Raw genomic sequence first — 11,075 nt, 5'->3', positions numbered from 1 at the left:
ACTTGAAGGAGGCCTGCTGGTTTGTGATGTCAGTTCGTGAGGCCACCCCTGGCATCTCTCAATAACTGTGTGAGGTAATTCTGGGAGAGGGAGCAAGAACAGAGTGGCAATGTTTGTATTTCATAAATATCAAGACACACGGGAACAAATGCAAAATTCTGGAATCTTTTACAGCCTGGGAATGCAATATGATACCATCATCATTGCTACCATCTGAACAATGAAATCCCTTCACACTGAATGTACTGTCTGATCTGTGACTGTTCCTGGCCAGAGGTTACTGCTGTCATTGTTCTGGGGCCTTTGTGTTAAAAACGCATGATAATCATGATAATGGAGGCATGGAACTCTTTCTCCTGACACTCAAGGCCTTATATAACAGTGACCTAACCCACCTTTAAAGCTTGATCTCACCCTTATGCAAAGCTTTGTCCCAGGAAAACTAGTGACTCAACATTCCCTCCCCACCTCCAAGCTTTGTTAGTGCCTGAGCTCCACCTGGAATGCCTCTCTTACCAACACCACCGTCTGGCGCTTCTGTCTGTCAATCAAGGATCATCTCAAATGCTGTCTCCTCCAGGACCTTTCTCTCTCGTGAGCTTTTTTCTCTACTCTGACCAAGATTCTTTGAAGGTAGAAGCTACGTCTTAACACAATACGAATGACAGAGACCTCTTGCTTGTTCCCTCCTTCCCGAGTGTAGAGTTGTTGCAGGCAAGTGGCTACCCAGCCGGGGACTACATTGGCTAATACTGTCACCCAGGTGTGCCCAATACTGTGTTCTTACCGGTTTAACGTTAAGTGGAAGTGACAGGCGTCCCTTCTGGGCCGGGCGTTTTAAGAAGTGTGCATGCCTTCTTCACTCTTCCCCCTTTTAGGCAGCTTGAGGCCAAAGATTCTGCTGCCCTAGAGCATGGCAGGAACTCAAGATAGAAGGAGCCCAAATCCCTGGATCTCCAGGTGGAGGATAGCTGCCTGCTGACTTATAACACTATCACTGAGCTGATAAGTGAGTGTGAAATTGACTTCCACTGTGTTAAGCCGCTGAAACCCGGTGTTTTCTTTCTTACAGAGCAAGAGCCATTTCCCTGACTGATACAACTCGGTATCCTCTCAGTGCTCAGCTCATTCCATTTCACAAGGTAGGTGCTCAGAAAGTATTTGTTAAACTGAACTGAAAATTCAGAGACAAACACAAAGAAATATAAATTAGGTTATACCATTAGAACACAGCTTGAGCTATCTGATGACACCAAAACGCTCTTCCAACTCTATTTTCTTAAAAAATACTCCCCCCTGCGAGTCATTTATATTACAAGTGCAAGTATGATAAATCCTTACACTTTGAGATCAGTTGTCACTTTGTTCTTGGCGAAGAGAAAATAAGATGTTTTGAGAACTGACAGGCATTCTGGTTGAATGTGGGTGTCAAGGTTTCTTCTGATTATGTGAGCCAGATGGCATAACTCTGAACAAATAATGGCAAGATGAAAGATACTCCTCTTTGATTGTCAGACACTTGGGTCAGATTTTCAAACAAGACATAATAGGGGCCCTCGGCCAAGAGCACTTTGATTCACATCCACTTAGACTTTCACTGTAAAATGATGACGCTATTATCCCTGGTATTATTTCTCAGGTTGAGCTGTCATACGAAAGGGAGATACCTCTTAGCTCTAAGCCAAAACAAGATTGGGTCATCAGCCCTGCAAATCAAACCTCAGGCTAATTCAGTACGATTGGATATTGCACTCAAAAATCAGAGTGTAAAGCTTGAAGAGTAAGAGGAAGGGGATAGGTGACCAGAAGTTGGCATCCAGCTGCTCTTGGAGATACTCTTTAATCTTCTCTCAGTGTGCTTCTTCTTTTTTTTTTTTTTTTAAAGATTTTATTTATTTATTTATTTCCCCCCAAAGCCCCAGTAGATAGTTGTATGTCACAGTTGCACCTCCTTCTAGTTGCTGTATGTGGGACACGGCCTCAGCATGGCCTGAGAAGCTGTGCGTCGGTGCGTGCCTGGGATCCGAACCCGGACCGCCAGCAGCGGAGCGCGTGCACTTAACCGCTAAGCCACGGGGCCGGCCCTCAGTGTGCTTCTGTATCTCCTTCACCCATCTTATTTCTCCTCCATCCCAGTAAATAAGCATCCCCACGGAGTCCTGTTCCTGTCTCTGTTCAGAGACGTTTTCTTATGATTTATCTTAAAGCCTGGGTTATTTGATTTTCCTGGCTGGCCTACTGCAGATTGTTTCCCATGAAAACGTCAACGATCATGTATACGTTCGTTTTTGATCATTTTTTCCAAATATGTTTCGTTTTTTCCCAAAACAAAAAGCTGAACCCACAGTTTCTCATAGCAAGTGGACTAACTATGATTTAAATCCACTTCTGGGGGCCCATTAGTGGTTGATAAAAATCAATTTACTAAGTCACAACCAGCATTTCCAAAAATAAAATAGAATAAACAGGAAAAAAAATCAGAAGGTGTTATACATAGTAGTGGGTAAATATTGATTCATGAGATTTCTATTTAAGTTACTTATATTGGCATGTACAATGAGAAAAAATAAAATATTTCTCAATGTGGGTTGAAGTCAAAAAGTTTGAAACCCAGTGATTTAGCAGATATTTTTCTGCTTATCATTGCATTAATAATTTAGCTATCTATTATTGGGGTTTCTTGGGGAGGAGGGAGAAAGGGAAAGATAAATATTTTAATAATTATCATTGTTCCTTGAGGTAAAATGAAGAAACAGAGACAATTCCTAAGGAAGACGTAGAATGGAAACTTCAGTAATCCTTTTACAATGAAAACTTTTGAAGCCTATTTCCTGAAACATCCATAAAATTCATAAGAAAGTTAACACATTGTCCTAAACTTCTACTAAAATATTAATTTGCTTAATTATTAGCTTTGAAGACTAACTCACTTTTTAAAAACAGCTTTATTGAGATATAATCCACATAATATAAAATTTACCCAGAGTATACAATTCGGTAGATTTTAGTATGTTCAAAGATACTACTACAATCTAATTTTCATCCTCTCCCAAAGAAATCTCATACCCATTAGCCATAACTCTCTATTCCCCACCCTCCCCAGCCCTAATAAACCACTATTCTATTTTCTGTCTCTATACATTTGCCTATTCTGGACATTTCATATAAATAGCATCATACAATACATACAGTCATACATGCATATATATACTGATATATACACTGTCTTTTGTGTCTGGCATAATGTTTTGAAGATCCATCCATGTTATAACATGTATCAGTATTTCATTCCTCTTTATGGCTGAATAATATTCCACTGTGTGATTGTACCACATTTTGTTTATCCATTCATTAGTTGATAGACATTTGGGTTGTTTCCACCTCTTGGTTATTATGGATGATGCTACTATAAAGATTTGTGTACAATTTTTTGTGTCGACATATATTTTCATTTCTCTTGGGTATATACCTGGGAGTGAAATGATGGGCCATATAGTAACTCTATATTTAACATTTTGAGGAACTGTCAAACTGTTTTCCAAAGTGGCTGTACCATTTTACATTCCCACAGCAACTTATGAGGATTCCAGTTTCTCCACATCCTCTCTAACTTTGTTATTGTCTGTCTTTTTTACTATAGACGTCCTAGTGGGTGTGAAGTGACATCACATTGTGGTTTTGATTTGTAATTCCCTAATGACCAATGATACAGAGCATAGTTTCATGTGCTTATTGGCCATTTGTATATCTTTGGACAAATGTCTGTTCAAATCCTTTGCCCATTTTTTAATTGAGTTATATTTTTATTTTTTGGTGAGGAAGACCAGCCCTGAGCTAACATCTGTGCCTATCTTCCACTATTTTGTATGTGGGACACTGCCACAGCATGGCTTGATGAGTGGTGTAGGTCCGCACCGCGCCACCAGGCTGGCCCCTCAAGTTATCTTTTTCATTGTTGAATTGTAAGTGTTCTTTATATATTCTACATACAGTTCTCTTACTAGACAAATTATCTGCAAATATTGTCTCCCATGGATTGTCTTTTCACTTCTTGATTGTGTCCTTTGAAGCACAAACATTTTTAATTTTGATAAACTCCAATTTTCATTTTTTCTTTTGTTAGTTGTACTTTTGGTCTTGTATCTAAAAAGGCATTGCCTAACCCAAGGTGACAAAGATTTATTCTTATATTTTCTCCTAAAAATACTATATTTTAACTCTTATGTTTTGGTCTATGATTGATTTGGAGATAATTTTTGTGTGTGGTGTGAGATAAGGATCCAACTTCTTTCTCTTCATGTGGATAGCCAGTTGTTCTGGCACCATTTGTTGAAAAGACTATTATTTCCCCTATTGAATTGTCGTGGCACCCTTGCCAACAATCTATTTCCCATAAATGTAAGGATTCATTTCTGGACTTTCAATTCCATTTCATTGGTCTATGTGTCTCTCTTTGTCAGTACCACACAGTCTTGATTATCATAGCTTTGTAGTAAGTTTCGATATTGAGGATTGTGAGTCCTCCAACTTTGTTCTGTTTCAAGATTGTTTTGGCTATTCTAGGTGTCTTCTATTTCCATCTGATTTTTAGAATCAACTTACCAACTTCTCCAAAAAGTCCAGCTAGGGTTTTTGATAGGTATTGCATTGAATCTGTAGATCAGTTTGAGGAGTATTGCCATCAATAACATTGTCTTGTGAGCCACAAACACGGGAGGTCTCTCTGTTATTTGTTTAGGTTTTTAATTTCTTTCAACACTATTTTGTAGTTTTCAGTGTACGAATTTTGCATTTTTGTTAAATTTATCTAGAACTATTTTATCCTTTTTGATGCTATTGTAGATAGAACAGTTTTCTTAATTTCATTTTCAACTGTTCATTGCTAGTGCATAGAAATACAATTGGCTTTTGTATATTGACCTTGTATCCTGCAATCTTGCTGAACTTGTGCATTAGTTCCAATAGTGTGTGTGTGTGTCTGTGTGATTCCTTAGGATTTTTTTTGTATACAAGATCATGTCATCTGCAAACGGAGATAGCTTTGTGTTTTCCTTTCGAATCTGGATGCCTTTCCTTTTCCTGCCTGGACTGGATCCTCTGGTACAATATAGAACAGAAGTGGTGAGAGCAGCCATCCTTGATCTGCTCCAAGGGAGACAGCATTCAGTTTTTGACCGTTAAGTGTGGTGTTACCTGTGGGTTCTTTGAGGATGCTCTCTCTCAGGTGAAGAGGTTCCCTTCTATCCTAGTTTGGTTTTGTTTTTTAATCATAGAAAGGTGTTGGATTTTGTCAAGTGCTTTTTCTGTGTATTGAGAGGATCACGTTTCTGTCCTTTATTCTCTCAATATGGTGTATTACATTGATTTATTTTTAGATGTTAAAACCAACCTTGCATTTTTTGGATAAATCTCACTTTGTCATAGTGTATAATTCTTCATATATGTTTCTGGAATTGTTTTTCTTTTATTTCCTTGAGGATTTTTGCATCTGTATTTATGAGAGATATTAATCTGCAGTTTTCTTAAGATGCCTTTGGTTTTGGTGTCAAGGTAATTCTGGTCTCATAGAATGAGTTGAGAAATATTCCCTCCTATTCTGTTTTTTGAAAGAGTTTGTGAATGGTTGATATTAATTCTTTTCTAAATATTTGTTTAAATGACGAGTGAAGCCATTTGGGCCTGGGCTTTTCTTTGTGGGAAGTTTTTAAATTACTAATTCAAAATCTTTACTTGTTATAGGTCTATTTGGGTTTTCTATTTCTTCTTAAGTCAGTTTTGGTAGTTTGTGTCTGTCTTCCTAGGAATTAATCCATTTAATTTATCCAGTTTGTTGGCATACAGTTGTTCATAGTATTCCCTTACAATCCTTTTTATTTCTGTAAGGGTAGTGGTGAGGTCCCCTTTTCCATTTGCATCTTCTTCCTTTTTTTCTTGGTCAGTCTAGCTAAAGTTTTGTCAATTTTATTGATCTTTTCAAAGAGCAATTTTCAGCTTCATTGACTTTCTCTGTTGTGTTCTAGTCTCGATTTCATTTTTTATATGTTTACTATTTGTTTTTCATATAGCTCAAATCTTTTTTGTTTCTCTATTCCTCAATTCCTGCTACTTTTGTGTTACATAGATATTTTCTAGTGTACCATTTTCCCTTGTTGTTCCTTTTACTATATATTTTCAGTTCTTTTCTTAGCAACTGTCCTTGGATTGCAATTAGTATCCTAACTGGAAACAATCTAGTTTGGATTAATACTAGCTTAATTTCAATAGAGTACAGAAACTTTGCTCCAAAATCGCTTTGTTTCCTCCATCCTCTTTTGTATTATTATTGTCATATAAATTACATCTTTTATTTTATAAGCTCATGAACACAGTTTTCTAATTGTTACTTTATGTGGTTGTCATTTAAATCAGATAGGAAAAGTGTTATACACACACACACCCATTTATACTGTTGTTTATATTTACCTATGCTGTATTTACTGGTGCTCGCTCTCTGTTTTGTTTTTTTAAGTGGATGCATTCCCAAGAAAAGAGGGGAAGCCCAGAAGTGAGGGACCAATCAGAAAAGCCAACTACTCTTCCCTATACCGTGATATTGTGCTGGAAGGTGTAAGTAGGCAGCCCTTAGTAGAGCTGTCCCAAGCATGTGGTATGTCCGGCCTTTTCCTCCATATTCCTGGTACTCAGTGCGGTCAAGGGTGAGACCTTTATCTCTTTATGTGGATTCAATTACTGTCTCATGTCCTTTCATGTAGCCTGAAGGGCTGCCTTTAGTACGTCTTGTAGAGCAGGTCTACTGGTGACAAATTCTCTCAGGTTTTGTTTATGTTTGTCTATTTGACTGTCCTCTCCATTTTTGAGGGATATTTTGCTGGATGTACAATTCTGTCTTTTGTTCCAGCTCTTTGAATGTGTCGTCCCACTGACTACTGGCCTCCATCATTTCTGATGAGAAGCCACCGGTTAATGTCACCGAGGATCGCTGGTACAGGCCGTGTCATTCTTCTCTTGCTGTTTTCAAGATTCTCGCCTCGTCCTTGGCTTTAGCCAGTTTGGCTGTGATGTATTTCAGTGTGGCTCTCTTCGAGTTGATCCCACTTGGAGTTTGCTGAGTTTCTGGGATGTGCAGATTAATCTTTTCCATCAAATTTGTGAAGTTTTTGGCCATTATTTCTTCAAATACTCTTTCTGCTTCTTTTTCTGTCTTTTCTCCTTATGGGACTCCCATTATGCATATGTTGGTTAATTTTCATCTCTTTATTCCAATTTTGTAATGCAGCCATAAGTACTCCTGCTAGGTCATGGCAGTGACATTAAGAATTTTGATAGATATTGCTAACTGCCTTCTCAAAAGTTTATAACAAGGCACCCTCACACCAACAATGTATGAGCAAACCCATTTTTCTTGGGGCCCTTTATTGATTACACTAGAAGTGCTTTTTAACTACTGGATGAGGTACTTATTTTTGGTTGGGCTGCTGTTCCTTAGACATATCTTACTGCCTCTCAGAATCTCCCATCAACGCTGTTGTTACTCCTCTGGCCCAGGGAATCATCCTCAGAGAACACTCAAGAAGTAGGAAGAAATGATGGGCACATTTCCCACGCTCTTCTGCTCTGTTCTCTTTTGTTTCTCCCTAAAGGGAAGTCTCTTCATTCTAAATTACCCGTGTCTCAAACGCTAGGCTGAGCTGTGACTCCTCTCTGGGCGCTCAAGGCCATGAGGAGACATCTTGTATATGCTATTTTCTAAGCTGCTTTTTTCCACTCAACCACTTAGTGTGAATGTTTTCTAGTGTGTTCTACAATAAAATTTGTAATGGCTGCAGTCACTCATAACTGAAAAAAGAAACACTCATTTTGGTTATTTTGTTAGTTTCTGATTTTCCCTTATCACAATAGCGCTGCGAGGATTATTAACAGGCCCCAGAAAGGCAGGAGCCCTGTCTGGTGCACTCTGTGTGGTATTGCAGCACCCAGCACAGTCTACCTCATGAAAGGCGCCCGTGAGTGTGGATGGAGTGAATCAGCAGTCGAATAACAAGCCTTTATGTATTTAACACCTTTATTTACAATTTTGATTATGTCCTTCAAAAAATACCCAGAAGAGAAATTGATGGGTAGTAGATGTACATATTTTTAAAACCATTGGTCAGTATTTTCAAACTGCCTACAGAAAGATTTTGCCAATTTTCACAGCCATTGGGTGTATATGGGAAGGCCTGTTTTTTCACCCTGGCCGACTACTGATTTGTTTAAATCTATGTAATCGATGGTTGAAGAATAGGGTATTCTTGACGGTTTAAAGGTATTTCTTGTAGGACGAATGATGTTGACTTTTTAATGTCTTTTGCCATTTTTCTCCTTTGACCAGCAGAGCTCATCACTTTGGGAAGGAGGGCTGGTCTATCTGAGTTCTGGGAGCCATAGCCTGGGGCTGCTCAGGGAATGAGAAGGCTGTTCTGTGACTGTCACAGCCCTCCTGCTTCTCAATCTTACAGGGAGTCATCATCACTGTTAAGAAGAAAGGCAGAGAGAGGTCTGACTGTAGTAACTCCATGACCCAGAAAATTCAGGTTCACCTTCTGGATCTCAGGAACTGGTGGCAGGCCCTCGCCGCCTCATCCTCCACAGATGTTCACCTACCTCCAGGCAGAGCTTCCAAGCTGTTTTGGTTTTGCACCCATGTTGGCAAACACTTTTCAAGCATGCCTTTACAATATATGTCTGTTAACTAATAAAGTCTATGCATGTATCATAATACTAATGTTTTAAATACACACAAACTTGTCACATGAAACTCAAAATTTTAAAGGGTGAGATTAAAAAGATGTACGCAACTGGCAGTTCCACATCCCTTCTTGCTCGGTGACACCGCCTTTCAGGCCCCTGACTTTGGCGTCCAGCACTCTAGGGTATTTGTGGGGGAGTGGGTTGTCTCCCGTCTGAGCAGGCGGGTTGATACACATTTCTTAGGGACGAGACTTCCTCTGCCACTGACCAGTGGGCTCTCTACCAGCACTTCGTGGGGTGCCGCACGAGGCCACCTTGCACTACTGTTCAGTAAACTGAACCCAGCGCATCTGATCAAACCTTGTACCACAGCCAGGTCTGGAGAAGGGAGGCAGCCGTGGTCTCCCACTTTCCTCATTCTCTGCTGCTTCGTGGTCAGCAACCCTGCTTATTCCAAGACCACCAGACGTCTGAGTAAAGGAGAGTGGCAGCAGCCGCCTGGTCAGGACCCACCCTTTGCTGTTAGATTTTGCATCACAAAGATCCACTTGAGGAGTGCAACATTTACATCACATCATCCTGTGTAAATATGTAAGGTCTGTGTACAGAAAAAGATACATGCAAAATAATATAAAAATTTAACTGAAATGATGAAAGGAACACACACAAAAGTTAGGAGGGGAATTCTTTACAGTAAGATTTACTACCAAGTGCCTTCATGGAAATATCTCCCTAAAGAAAGAAGAACAATCTTCCAATGGATTTTAGTTGAAAACTGGAGTGGGGGAGGGGTCAGGACCAGGCCTGCTGACGCCGCCCTGAAGGACCGGGCTGGGTTTGAACTAGCTTTGGACCCACGCCTGCCGTGTCCCAGCAGTGCGACCTTTGTTGTTGAGATTTTTGGTCTATACAGAGAGGATAATCATCTCCGTACCTTAGCGATCTTGCGAGGATGAAGCGAGAGAACGCCCACACATGTGCCTTGTGGGGGGATTCGGTGCTCAGTGACTGCTCCGTCCTCCTTCCCTTCCTGGGCCGTGAGTTTCTCTCCTGCCTGCTTACCCCGGCTTCAAAGTCTGTCTCTTTTTTCCTTCAGCATTAGTGATGTAGAACATTTCTTCTGGAGTTGCTTCAACTACCTAAACAATGTCTTAAATCCGCAGCCTCTCCTTAAAACTCCTGAGCTCTATTTGCTCACGTCTACGTCGGCGATGCACCAGTGGGTTCATTTCCGACGTTCGCTGGTGGACAGGGCCTCGTGCTTCTCCAACGCGACGGACATCGGAACTACTCTTCGCATCATAAGCTAATTGTTTTCCTCTTTTTAATTATAGGTAACTCCTCAGTGTTTCAGAAATTCACATATACAGCAAAACTCACACCGACACGCACGGAAACTCCTGTCTCAGGAGCAAGCCTGTCCATCCGCCTCTCTCTGTTCAGCTTTTCTTTGCTTCTCATTCAGTTCCGTAAGTACAGGCTCCCCTGTTTGATTCCCTATATGTTCCTTCTAAAAACATTTCCTATTTAGGAATTTTCGGTAGTCGACCTCTTGGAGAACTACGGCGTGCCTGATCCCAGAAAGTGTGTCGGGTTTGTCTCCAGTCGCATCCCGACTAGTCCAGGGGTCCAGAGCCCTCAGAGAGGGTCCTGCCCTGAAGGTCCCCCGCTGTCCTGGAACACTCGCTGCTGATGACGGGAGGGTCGAACGGGGTGTCTCCCCTCCCCATCCTCTCTGCTCTGTGTGGGGTGGGGAGTGACGGCCAGATGAGGTCGTGCACCCCAGACTAGAGATCACAGCAGGGAGAGGCGAGACGCCACCGTGCCCGGGGCAGGCGGCGGGCGTCGCCCAGCCCAGCGCGGGCCTGACCCGGCTGCGGGTCCGGACAGGGGCCGGCCGCGCCGCCTCTCCGGGAGCCCGCCCAGCGCGGCCGAGGGGACAGCCGCGAGCGGGACGGTCCGGACCCGGAGTCGGCCCGGAAGCCCGGCACGGCCCTAGGAGCCCCCGGCCCGGGCTCCTGCCCTCTCGGGGGACACCGCCCGCCGCGCAGGGTCGGGACGTGCGCGCACCTGCCGGCGCCGGTCCCGCCCGGCTGGCCTCCGCGCGTCCGGGTCCAGCGTCTGCTCATCAGTGCAGCCGGACTCCGTGAGGTCCTCGTCTTTTCCTCCTCTGCCTGTGTTCAAGGCTTTCCATCCAGTCGGTTGCCCCGGTAGACGGTGGGCTCTGCTGCTTTCTGTCCGGGACCGCGTTTCCGCGCGCGCTGGACCTGGAGCTGAAAGGCCCTTGAAGGAAACCGCCACGGCGGGGTCGGCGTCGGGGGTCCCTGCGGGGCACTCAAGGAACC

General features: G+C 42.4%; 1 long non-coding RNA gene across 1 annotated transcript; it reads left to right on the top strand.

Annotated features, from left to right (window-relative positions):
- The first annotated feature begins 511 nt into the window (after positions 1-511).
- LOC131411029 (uncharacterized) lies at positions 512-8,917 on the top strand. Its single transcript, XR_009221462.1, has 4 exons — positions 512-633; positions 1,073-1,142; positions 6,509-6,646; positions 8,375-8,917. It is a non-coding gene; the product is annotated as an uncharacterized LOC131411029 (long non-coding RNA).
- The last annotated feature ends 2,158 nt before the right edge of the window (positions 8,918-11,075 follow it).

Source organism: Diceros bicornis, chromosome 10 (genome assembly GCF_020826845.1).
Source record: "Diceros bicornis minor isolate mBicDic1 chromosome 10, mDicBic1.mat.cur, whole genome shotgun sequence".
Classification (NCBI taxonomy): domain Eukaryota; kingdom Metazoa; phylum Chordata; class Mammalia; order Perissodactyla; family Rhinocerotidae; genus Diceros; species Diceros bicornis.
Note: the sequence above shows the minus strand (reverse complement) of the source record. Positions and strands in the feature narration are given on the sequence as shown.